This window comes from Bubalus bubalis, chromosome 15, assembly GCF_019923935.1.
Source record: "Bubalus bubalis isolate 160015118507 breed Murrah chromosome 15, NDDB_SH_1, whole genome shotgun sequence".
Classification (NCBI taxonomy): Eukaryota; Metazoa; Chordata; class Mammalia; order Artiodactyla; family Bovidae; genus Bubalus; species Bubalus bubalis.
Genome location: NC_059171.1, coordinates 38700799 through 38713406, shown reverse-complemented (window position 1 = coordinate 38713406; position 12608 = coordinate 38700799). Strand labels below are relative to the sequence as shown.

At 41.2% G+C, this 12608-nt stretch overlaps 1 long non-coding RNA gene across 1 annotated transcript; it reads right to left on the bottom strand.

The window, feature by feature from the left end:
• Positions 1–7398: 7398 nt before the first annotated feature.
• LOC123329386 lies at positions 7399–9986 on the bottom strand. Its single transcript, XR_006544768.1, has 2 exons — positions 9722–9986; positions 7399–7881 (listed from the first exon to the last, which is right to left on the bottom strand). It is a non-coding gene; the product is annotated as an uncharacterized LOC123329386 (long non-coding RNA).
• Positions 9987–12608: the final 2622 nt, after the last annotated feature.

Sequence of the window (12608 nt, the reverse complement as noted above, 5' to 3'; positions counted from 1 at the left end):
TTTTATTTTGTATTGAGATATAGCTGATTAACAATGTTGTGCTAGTTTCAGGGGAACCTTGAAGGGACTCAGCCATATATATATGCATGTATCCATTTTCCCCAAAGCCACCTCCCATCCAGGCTGCCACATAACATTGGGCAGAATCCCATGTGCTTTACAGTAGGTCCTTGTTGGCTATCCATTTTAAACATAGCAGTGTGTACATGACCTTCCCAAAGTCCTTAACTCTCCCTTCCCCCTGTGCAACCATAAGTTTGCTACGTCTGTGACTCTCTTTCTGTTTTATAAATAATTTCATTTGTATCATTTCCTTTTAGATTCCATATATAAGGGATGTCATACGATAGATATTTCTCTTTGTCTGACTTACTTCACTCAGTATGACACTCACTAGGTCCATCCATGTTGTTGTAAATGGCATGATTTCATTCCTTTAATGGCTGAGTAATAGTCCATTGTATATATGCACCACATCTTTATCCATTCCCTTGTCCACGGACATTTCGCTTGCTTCCGGTCTTGGCTGTTGTAACCGTGTTGCAGTGAACGCTGGGTGCCTGGATCCTTTGGCTGCGCGCCCAGGAGTGGGATTGCAGGCTCAAGTGTTGTGTGTGCGTGCGTGCTAAGTTGCTTCAGTTGTGTCCTGCTCTTTCGATGCTATGGACTGTAGTCAGCCAGGCTCCTCTGTCCATGCGATTTTCCAGGCAAGAATACTGGAGTGGGTTGCCATGCCCTCCTCCAGGGGATCTTCCTGACCCAGGGATTGATCCTGTGTCTCCTGAGGCTCCTACATTGCAGGCAGATTCTATATCGCTGAGCCATCAGAGAAGCCCTTCAGGCTCTTATGGTAGCTCTATTTTTAGTTTTTTAAGGAAACTCCATACTATTCTCCATAGTGGCTCTACCAATTTACATTCCTACCAACAGTGTAGGAGGGCTCCCTTCTCTCCACATCCTCTGTAAAATTCATTGTCTGTGGATTTTTTGATGATAGCCACTCTGGCTGGTGTGAGATGGGATTTCATTGTAGTTTTGATTTACATTTCTCTGATAATTAGTGATGTTGAGTATCTTTCATTTGCCTATAGTGTCTTCTTTGGGGAAATGTCTTTTTAGGTCTTCTGCCCATTTTTGAGTGGGTTGTTTGTTTTGATGCTGTTAAATGTCATGAACTGCTTGTAAATTTTGAAGACTAATTCCTTATTAGTCACATCATTTGCAAATATTTTCTCCCAGTCTGTGGGTTGTCACAGTCCAATTTCAGTGCTTATGATTGGTCTTTTCATGTTTTCTATTTCTTCCTGGTTCACTCTAGGGAGATTGTACCCTTCTAAGAATTGGTCCATTTCTTCCAGGTTGTCCAATTTATTGGCATATGGCTGCTCATTGCAGTCTCTTACAATCCTTGGTATTTCTGTAGGGTCAGTTGTAACTTCTCCTTTTTCATTTCTAATTTTATTGGTTTGAGTCCTCTTTCTTTTTTACTTGATGAGTCTGGCTAAAAGTTTATCAATTTTGTTTATCTTTTCAAAGAACCAGCTTTTAGTTTCATTGATCTTTGCAATTATTTTCTTTGAGAGCAGAAATAGATGAAATAGAGACAAAGAAAACAGTTTTATCATATTTAGAAATTTTCAGCAATTATATCTTCAAACAATATCCTTTTCCCCTTTTTTCTCAGCTTTCTGAAACTTCAGTTGTGTGTCTGTTAGGCAGTTTGATTGCCTCGCGAATCCCTGAGGCTCTGTTTTCTCGTAGTTGTTTTTCGGTTTCTTTTTCACTGTTTCATTTTGGATGATTTCTATTGTTATATCTTTAACATCACCAATTTGTTTCTTCTTCAATGCTTAATCTTCTGATATTCCATCTAATAACACTGTTCAAGTCATGTGTTATATTTTTCATGTCTACAAATTCATTTTCAAAATACTTTTCTTTCATCATTCTCTTAATGTTTTTCTTTATATTTTTGAACATATAACAAAAACTTTTTTAAGGTTAACCTGATAATTCCATTTTTCTGTCATTTCTGAGTCTCTTTTCATTGATTTATGTACTGGCTATGTGTCATATCTCTTGCTTAATTTCATGAATGATAATTTTTTATTGGCTTGTAGACATTATGATTTTGTGTTATTGTATGTTGAATTTTGTTTTAACCCTTTAAGCAGTTTTGAGTTTTGATTTATTGTGCAGTTAAGTTGCTTGCAGACCAATTGGCATGAGAAAGACTCCTGAGGTCTTGGGTACTGTCCTTTTCTTTCTAAAATCTTGGTGCTGGCTACATGGATGTGTTTATTTTGTAAAACTTATTGAACAATTAATGAGTTGTGCATTTTTCTGTATATATAGTATACTAACAGACATTCCATTTTAATAAATTCACTTTTTAAAAACTGTAATGGGAGGAGAGCATCTATGTGTCTCTTTGTCCTCCACTTGACCTTCCTCAGATGATAATGGGGGGACTTCTCTGTGAATTGTGGAGAAGGCCTGGCCTCACACGGCTCAGTTTTTAATTTTTCCAGATGGCCATAGAATGGCTGTGCTCTGGCGCACTCTTCTCCCACTTCCATCTGGTAAACCTAGTACATTGCAGGCCTAGCTTGCCTTCTAGGTCTGTTCCTCTCTCCCACTACTGGTGCTCTAGCATATCAGCACCCTCAAAGGAGTACCTGAGGAAGTGAGTTTGCAGAATCTCCTCCAGGTAAATCATTATATGATCTAGACTTGCAACAGACTGGATTGTGGCCAAAGTTTCAAGCTATTATCCTCAATTCAGTTTTACCAATCATGGGATGGATAATTTTATCTCAGTCTGCCAGACTTTGATGTCTCACTCTTTACTAGTTTGAAACTTAGGGGGTGAAGAGAAGACTATTATATAAAACATTCTGAAAGCTCCAACAAGACCTAAAATGCAAATGAGACACTTTAATGAAAAGTGAGGCTTGATGTCTTTGACCTCTCTACATGACTAAAATTTTAATTTCATTTTAAAACATGAAATAATTAGGTGTCTGTTTCTGAACCACTGGAGTTGAAATTTTATACATAGATGAGTTCCATTGACTTTGCATGCTTAATTGCTCATTAAGATGGTTACCTTGGCAACTGCTACATCAAATAATAGTTTTTACAACTTCGACATAAAGAGAACCTTGTTGAAGTAACTCAACAGCATTAAGTAAAAAGTGATACATTTACAAGCTACTAAGATTTTTATTTATCAAATAAAAACTGCCTATCAAGTATGAACTTCTCAAAACTATAGTCATGAAGTTCACAACATATCATTATTACACCTGAGTGAGCTTCTCTTATAAATTGTGGTACAATATCCATATTTTTGATCTGACCTTTTCTGAACAACAGGAAAAGGGATTCTGATAGTATAAATGTCCAATTTAAACTTCTGTAACTACATTCTTAAGGCAAAAACTCCATTTCAATTAACATTTATTTTACCAAAAACACTGCTAGAATTTTGAGATATAAAACTGAGTAAAGTATCATCTAGCTTCTTGAAAAGTTTGTAATCACGTAGGAACTTGTCACTTATTCATTCATTCAAAAATATTATACATGCATTCATGCTAAGTCGCTTCAGTCATGCCCATCTCTTTGTGACCTGATAGACTGTAGACTGCCAGGCTCCTCTATCTATGGGATACTCCAGGCAAGAATACTGGAGTGGGTTGCCATGCCCTCCTCCAGGGGATGTTCCCGATCCAGGCATTGAATTCACGTTTCTTATGTCTCCTGCATTGATAGGCTGGTTCTTTACCACTAGTGCCACCTGGGAAGCCCACAAAATACTATAAAGCACCTATATTGTCCCCTCTTCCAAGGTAAGGAGCAGCAGCTGCACTTTGCTGGAGCAGCCGTGAAGAGATATCCCACGTCCAAGGTAAGAGAAACCTAAGTAAGATGGTAGGTGTTGCAAGAGGGCATCAGAGGGCAGACACACTGAAACCATACTCACAGAAAACTAGTCAGTTTAATCACACTAGGACCACAACCTTGACTAACTCAATTAAACTAAGCCATGCCTGTGGGGCAACCCAAGACTGGTGGGTCATGGTGGAGAGCTCTGATAGAATGTGGTCCACTGGAGAAGGGAATGGCAAACCACTTTAGTATTCTTGCCTTGAGAACCCCATGAACAGTATGAAAAGGCAAAATGTTAGGATACTGAAAGAGGAACTCCCCAGGTCAGTAGGTGCCCAATATGCTACTGGAGATCAGTGGAGAAATAACTCCAGAAAGAATGAAGGGATGGAGCCCAAGCAAAAACAATACCCAGTTGTGGATGTGACTGGTGGTAGAAGCAAGGTCCGATGCTGTAAAGAGCAGTATTGCATAGGAACCTGGAATGTTAGGTCCATGAATCAAGGCAAATTGGAAGTGGTCAAACAAAAGATGGCAAGAGTGAATGACATTCTAGGAATCAGTGAACTGAAATGGACTGGAATGGGTGAATTTAACTCAGATGACCATTATATCTACTACTGCGGGCAGGAATCCCTCAGAAGAAATGGAGTAGCCATCATGGTCAACAAGAGAGTCTGAAATGCAGTACTTGGATGCAATCTCAAAAATGACAGAATGATCTCTGTTCGTTTCCAAGGCAAACCATTCAGTATCACAGTAATCCAAGTCTATGCCCCAACCAGTAACGCTGAAGAATCTGAAGTTGAATGGTTCTATGAAGACCTACAAGACCTTTTAGAACGAACACCCAAAAAAGATGTGCTTTTCATTATAGGGGACTGGAATGCAAAAGTAGGAAGTCAAGAAACACCTGGAGTAACAGGCAAATTTGGCCTTGGAATATGGAATGAAGCAGGGCAAAGATTAATAGAGTTTTGCCAAGAAAATGCACTGGTCATAGCAAACACTCTCTTCCAACAACACAAGAGAAGACTCTACACATGGACATCACCAGATGGTCAATACTGAAATCAGATTGATTATATTCTTTGCAGCCAAAGATGGAGAAGCTCTATACAGTCAGCAAAAACAAGACCAGGAGCTGACTGTGGCTCAGATCATGAACTCCTTATTACCAAATTCAGACTGAAATTGAAGAAAGTAGGGAAAACCACTAGACCATTCAGGTATGACCTAAATCAAATCCCTTATGATTATACAGTGGAAGTGAGAAATAGGTTTAAGGGCCTAGATCTGATAGATAGAGTGCCTGATGAACTATGGACGGAGGTTCGTGACATTGTACAGGAGACAGGGATCAAGACCATCCCCATGGAAAAGAAATGCAAAAAAGCAAAATGGCTGTCTGGGGAGGCCTTACAAATAGCTGTGAAAAGAAGAGAAGCAAAAGGCAAAGGAGAAAAGGAAAGATATAAGCATCTGAATGCAGAGTTCCAAAGAATAGCAAGAAGAGATAAGAAAGCCTTCCTCAGTGATCAATGCAAAGAAACAGAGGAAAACAACAGAATGGGAAAGACTAGAGATCTCTTCAAGAAAATTAGAGATACCAAGGGAACATTTCATGCAAAGATGAGCTCGATAAAGGACAGAAATGGTATGGACCTAACAGAAGTACAAGATATTAAGAAGAGATGGCAAGAATACACAGAAGAACTGTACAAAAAAGATCTTCATGACCCAGATAATCACAATGGTGTGATTACTCATCTAGAGCCAAACATCCTGGAATGTGAAGTCAAGTGGGCCTTAGAAAGCATCACTACGAACAAAGCTAGTGGAGGTGATGGAATTCCAGTTGAACTATTTCAAATCCTGAAAGTTGATGCTGTGAAAGTGCTGCATTCAATATGCCAGCAAATTTGGAAAACTCAGCACTGGCCACAGGACTGGAAAAGGTCAGTTTTCATTCCAATCCCAAAGAAAGGCAATGCCAAAGAATGCTCAAACTACGGCACAATTGCACTCATCTCACAGGCTAGTAAAGTAATGCTCAAAATTCTCCAAGCCAGGCTTCAGCAATATGTGAACCGTGAACTTCCTGATATTCAAGCTGGTTTTAGAAAAGGCAGAGGAACCAGAGATCAAATTGCCAACATCTGCTGGATCATGGAAAAAGCAAGAGAGTTCCAGAAAAACATCTATTTCTGCTTTATTGACTATGTCAAAGCCTTTGACTATGTGGATCACAATAAACTGGAAAATTCTGAAAGAGATGGGAATATCAGACCACCTGACCTGCCGCTTGAGAAATCTGTATGCAGGTCAGGAAGCAACAGTTAGAACTGAACATGGAACAACAGACTGGTTCCAAATAGGAAAAGGAGTACATCAAGGCTGTATATTATCACCCTGCTTATTTAACTTACATGCAGAGTACATCATGAGAAACACTGGACTGGAAGAAACACAAGCTGGAATCAAGATTGCCTGGAGAAATATCAATAACCTCAGATATGCAGATGACACCACCCTTGTGGCAGAAAGTGAATAGGAACTAAAAAGCCTCTTGATGAAAGTGAAAGAGGAGAGTGAAAAAGTTGGCTTAAAGCTCAACATTCAGAAAACGAAGATCATGGCATCTGGTCCCATCACTTCATGGGAAATAGATGGGGAAACAGTGGAAACAGTGTCAGACTTTATTTTTCTGGGCTCCAAAATCACTGCAGATGGTGACTGCAGCCATGAAATTAAAAGACGCTTACTCCTTGGAAGGAAAGTTATGACCAACCTAGACAGCATATTCAACAGCAGAGACATTACTTTGCCAACAGAAGTCCGTCTAGTCAAGGCTATGGTTTTTCCAGTGGTCATATATGGATGTGAGAGTTGGACTGTGAAGAAGGCTGAGCGCTGAAGAATTGATGCTTTTGAACTGTGGTGTTGGAGAAGACTCTTGAGAGTCCCTTGGACTGCAAGGAGATCCAACCAGTCCATTCTGAAGGAGACCAGCCCTGGGATTTCTTTGGAAGGAATGATGCTGAAGCTGAAACTCCAGTACTTTGGGCACCTCATGGGAAGAGTTGACTCATTGGAAAAGACTCTGATGCTGGGAGGGATTGGGGGCAGGAGGAAAAGGGGACGCCAGAGGATGAGATGTCTAGATGGCATCACTGACTCGATGGACGTGAGTCTGAATGAACTCTGGGAGTTTGTGATGGACAGGGAGGCCTGGCGTGCTGCGATTCATGGGGTCGCAAAGAGTCAGTCACAACTGAGCAACTGAACTGAACTGATATTGTCCCAGGTACTTTTCTAAGAGCTGGGGGTGGGGAGGGATGCACAATTAATGAACTAAACAAAACTCTCTGTCCTTATGGGAATTTGCATTAAATTGTGAAAAAAAAATAGGTTATAAAAAGTGCTTGTTGAGTAAAACAAAGCAGAGAAGGGGAATAAACAGTGTGTGTAGGTGTGGGAAAGGGCACAGCTGTAATTTTTTTCTTGGATGACAGGAAACCTTAATACAGTTAAAATGAAAGTGCTGGGTTCCATCTGGATGACCCCAGTTTTGTTGGCAACACTCAGAGCATCATGGTAGGAGTAGTCTAAGATGTCTTCTTCCCTGCGCAGTGTGTTGACCTTGGCCGTATCAGAGTAGCAGAGTTTCTTCACAGCTTATTGGAACTACCCTTGACAAGCAGAGTGAGCAGGTGGGTTGTTGCTCTCCATTTCTCTATGACCTCCTCAGAAATCAAAGAAAGCCTGACTGTGGCCGGGTGGACAAGTTTATTTCTCCTGGAAGAACTCTTCTGAAGGTACGTGGTCTGCTTTCAGAGTTTCAGTGTCCTAAGCCGAAGGAAGATGGGAGGTATATGGGTCTTTTTCTTCTTTAATCTGTTGACTTCTTTCTGCGTGGCCTTCTTTGCTTAGAAAACTTCTCTTTTGCTTCAGTTTTTGCAAAGTCTTCTTTTCTTTCTGAATCACCTTAAAAAAGGGACAGTTGTCATTTCAAGTAGAACAGTCAAGGAAGGCTTCTAGAGAATGTACTATTTAAACAGAGATTTGAGGAAGTGAGAGGCGCTAGGCATGCAAATAATGTGCGGCAAGCGCATAGGCCCTGGGGTAGGTGTGTGCCTGGTGCGTTAAAGGCAGGGAAGGCAGACATAAAAACACACTGTTATAAACGGTACTTGTGGTAAAACGTACTCCCAAGAAAAGAGTTCTTAGGCTTACACTTTATATTGCTGTTGTTGTTTCGTTGCTAAGTCATGTCCAACTCTTTTGTGACCTCATAGACTGTAGTCCGCTAGGCTCCTCTGTCCATGAGATTTCCCGGTGAACAGTACTGGAACGGGTTGCCATTTCCTCCTCCAAGAGATCCTCCTGATCCAGGGATTGAATCTTAGTCTCTTGTGTCTCCTGCATTAGCAGGAGGACTCTTTACAGATAAGCCATCTGGGAAGCCTTTACTTTGTATAACCATAAAAAGTACTTTTACTTTAAGGATCTCAACTAGATTTGTTAACAATGACTACTTAACCAATATGATAATAAGTAGACATGTTTGTTATGCCCACTTTATGCATTTGAGGGACAGAAGATTAAGAAAAGTTTGGCAATGTGATTAAGAATATGAGCCTGGAAGCTATTTTGCCTGAGTTAAAAAATCCCAACTGCGCACTGGGTAAATTACTTCACTTCTCTTCCCATCAGTTTCCCACTTTAAAATGGAGATAATAATATACCTCTATGCTTCTCAGGTGGCTCAGTCATAAAGACTCCACCTGCCAATGCAGGAGACTCAAGAGATGCAGGTTCAATCCCTGGGTCACGAAGATCCCCTGGAGTACAAAATGGCAACCCACCCAGTATTCTTGCCTGGAAAATCCAATGGACAGAGGAGCCTGGTGGGCTACAGTCCATGGGGTCTCAAAGAGTCAGACACGACTGAGCAGGAGCCCAATGTCGTGATGGAGATTAAATAAGAAAATACAAAGACTCTTCTTTGTGCCTCTGAGACTTTAATGTGTATATAAATCTCTCTAAAACACAGTTTCTGAGTCGGTAGGTCTGGGGTGCCCCTGAGATTCTGCATGTTTAACAAGTTTCTGGCGATGCTGCTGGTCCGCAGACCACACTCTTATATCAAGGCTGTAAAGCATTTAGTACAGTGCCTGGCACAGTCTGCACTAAATAAATTTAACCGTCATTACGCTTTCGCATAGTAGAATTGGCAGGGAAACTAGATTAAAAAGCCAACAATTTCCCCTCCTTCTCTATCGGATGTTTCCTGCTAATACTGCATCTTTGAATAGAATTCTACTGCATTCTGAGTTCATGTGATGAATATACATACAGATAACATGGTTTTCACTTTTTAAATCCATCAATAGCAGCACTAGGTACCCTCTCTGAATTTATGGTTTTAGGCTGTATCAAAATACTCAATACCTTGTGAATAGAAGGCATTCAATAAATGTTTACTGGATGAAAGAAATGTTCTTCTCAGAATTAACAGTGCTGTTGGGGTTTGGTTTTATTGTAATACAGTGGCATGTATGCCAAATCATTATTTTAAGAATATGGCAATTGTGTTCCAAAAACCAAAGTACGTTTTTCTAGTCTGATTGCCGTTCAAGTCTAAAGCAATGCAGACTCTAACCCAACAACTTCCTGCTTCCTGTGCCCTTCAGCAATGCAGTCTCTAACCCAAACTTTACATGCTCACAGCACCCTCTACTGTTCAGGAACAAGTTTGTGCCCCCAATTCCAATCCCTAGAACTATTGATACAAATAAAAATTCAGAGGACTGGATTCTCTTACCCATGGAAGGTAGATCGCATCTGCCTTTAAAGGAAAGAGGGTGGCCGTCTAGCAGTTGACCATGCAGGGAAGAGCGACTCTCTAGGTGGGCTGCTGGGTAACTTCCATGTGAAACCTACCAGGATCCCCTGAGAGAAGAAAAAAGCTGGTTATGATTTGTTGCCCTTTCTTCCCCTCAAGAGCACTAACTTGCTCTGCTGACCTTTTTCCACACTAGCCTCACCATCACCTTTCATCTTCCTCTTCCTTAACCTTAATTGCATTGTCAGCCCTTTCCACGTGCCCCTTATTCCACCCTTTGATTTTCCTTTGGAGAAACCTGGGAAAACAAGTCCTCGGGTTAAGGCCCCTTGCCCACCAAGCTAAGCAGGACTCCTTTCACTGTGATTACATCATCTTTTTTTCAATCATCATCTTATTTTTGGGGGGAGATGCTTTTTAGTATATTCACAGAGTTGAATATAATCTAATTTTAGAACATTTTTACCATCTCAGAAAGGAATTCCATACCCATTAGCAATCACTTTCATCTCCCCCATCTGTCTTCAGCTCTAAGAAGTCATCAATCTACTTGCTGTCTATAAATTTGACTAGTCATTTCAAAGAAATTAGAGACTTCCCTGGTGGCTCAGACTGTAAAGCGTTCGACTACAATGTGGAAGACGGGGGTTCAATCCCTGGGTCAGGAAGATCTCCTGAAGAAGGAAATGGCAACCCACTCCAGTATTCTTGCCTGGAAAATCCCATGAACGGAGGAGTCTGGAAGGCTTTAGTCCATGAGGTCGCAAAGAGTCGGACACGACTTTCACTTTCTTTTCATAGAAATGACAATTTGTGGTCCTTTATGAATGACTTGTCTCACTAATGTGATTTCAAGTCGTAGCATGGATCAGTAACTAATTCCTTTTAATTGCTGAATTATATTTCATTGCACGGAAATAGTGTATTTTACTTGTCCATTTGCTAGTTCATGGACATTTGAGCTGTTTATACTCTTGGGCTATGATAATGCCTCTATGTAATTAATAGTTTTTGTGTGGACATATATTTTCATTTCTCCTGGGTAGATACCTAGGAATGGAATTACTGGGTCACATGGTAATTCTAGGGGTTGCCCAGGTGGCACAAGTGGTAAATGACACAGGTTCGATCCCTGGGTCAGGAAGATCCCCTGGAGCAGGGCATGGCTACCCACTCCAGTATTCTTGCCTTGAGAATCCCATGGACAGAGGAGTCTGGTGGGCTACAGTCATAGGGTTGCAAAGAGTTGGACACGACTGAAGTAACTTAACACACACGCATGCAGGGTAATTCTATGCTTAGCATCTTGAGGGACAACCAAGCTGTTTATGTCCCTTTACCTTTAAGTGAAACTTCATGAACCACCCCACCTAAGAGTAAAGAAAGATTTAAAGAGGAAAATGTTGTTATTCTGATGACTAGTAAATAGATGTTACTAGAATTATGCTCAGGAGGTTTCTGATATGCAAATGAGTCATCCTTAATTCTTCAAGACCAAAAGCCCAGGTCTTAACCGAGAGAATTATTTCTTTATACTATTCACCGTTTGAGACTCTTTGATCTTTATTTCTTGACAGCTCTAAACGTGACCACCAGCAGAAATGTTTTCACATTCCTTTGAAGTACAGTTTTCTGACTCATGTCTTAGAGTTACTCCCACTCAGAATTTTGTGATTTCTAAGCCTTCTTAGAAGCAAGCAGAGCAGTCTTAGATGATTTGTGAGGTTTAGTTATTTAAAGCCATAATATTCAATTACTCAAACTATCATGTGCCTCTTGAGCGTTTACTCCCCATGTGGCAAAATGGGAACAAGAGGACAGAGATGACAGAGTTCCTCTCCTGGAGGGGTTTATAATCTAGTTGGGGAGGAAAACAAAATTACAACTCAAAATATCACACACATGTCCCAGTGTCCTTAGCAACTCAAGTCCATAGGGCAGTGACAGCCAAACATTTCCAAGTCATGGCAAATCCAGACTAGGATAATATTTCCACAGACACTGGGGTACACAAAGGAAGCTGCTGAGTAAGAAAGAAGCTCCCTGGTCTGGCAAGTCCAGGCCTCATCCCCATCCCTGAAGTGGATCACTACCTCCACTCGCTTCTAACTCATCGACTCACACCAGTGTGACCCGTACTTATGGGAAACTCTGGCCCACAAAGACAATTTCAAACTTTTTTTGTTTTGTCTTCAAGGGACTCAGCAAACTGGCCTTAACCTCTCCAACTATTGGTCCTACGAGCCCTCAAGATCTAACAGTATGGTCAGCTTACTATCTTCAGAGCACTAGGGACACTCCCTAGAATGTGTTCCTTCTCCAAAATGAGCCCTGGATAGACACTGATTGACAGGTTGCCTGGTTCTCAGCCCTACATAATTCATGGCAGCCACTCAAGCCTTCCTCACCCCTTGGAGTCCCAACAAGCTCCCCTGTCCTTTGAGAGATCTTCCTTGAGCCTCCTGCCCACAGAGGTTGCTTCTTTCTGTGCTCGCCCATGCCTCTTAGTGTTTTATCTACATGCTTGATTTGTATTCTTGTGACAATACATTGTTGTTGTTGTTCAGTTGCTCAGTTGATTCTGACTCTTTGCGACCCCATGAACTGCAGCAGGCCAGACTTCGCTGTCTTTCACTGTCTCCCGGAGTTTGCTCAAACTCTTGTCCATTGAGTCGGTGATGGCATCCAACCAGTTCATCCTGTCATCCGCTTCTCCTCCCACCTTCAATCTTTCCCAACATCAGGGTCTTTTTCATTGAGTCGGTCTTTGCATCAGGTGGCCAAAGTATTGCAGCTTCAGCACCAGTCCTTCCAATGAATCTTCAGGGTTGATTTCCTTTAGGATTGACTAGTTTGATCTCCCTGC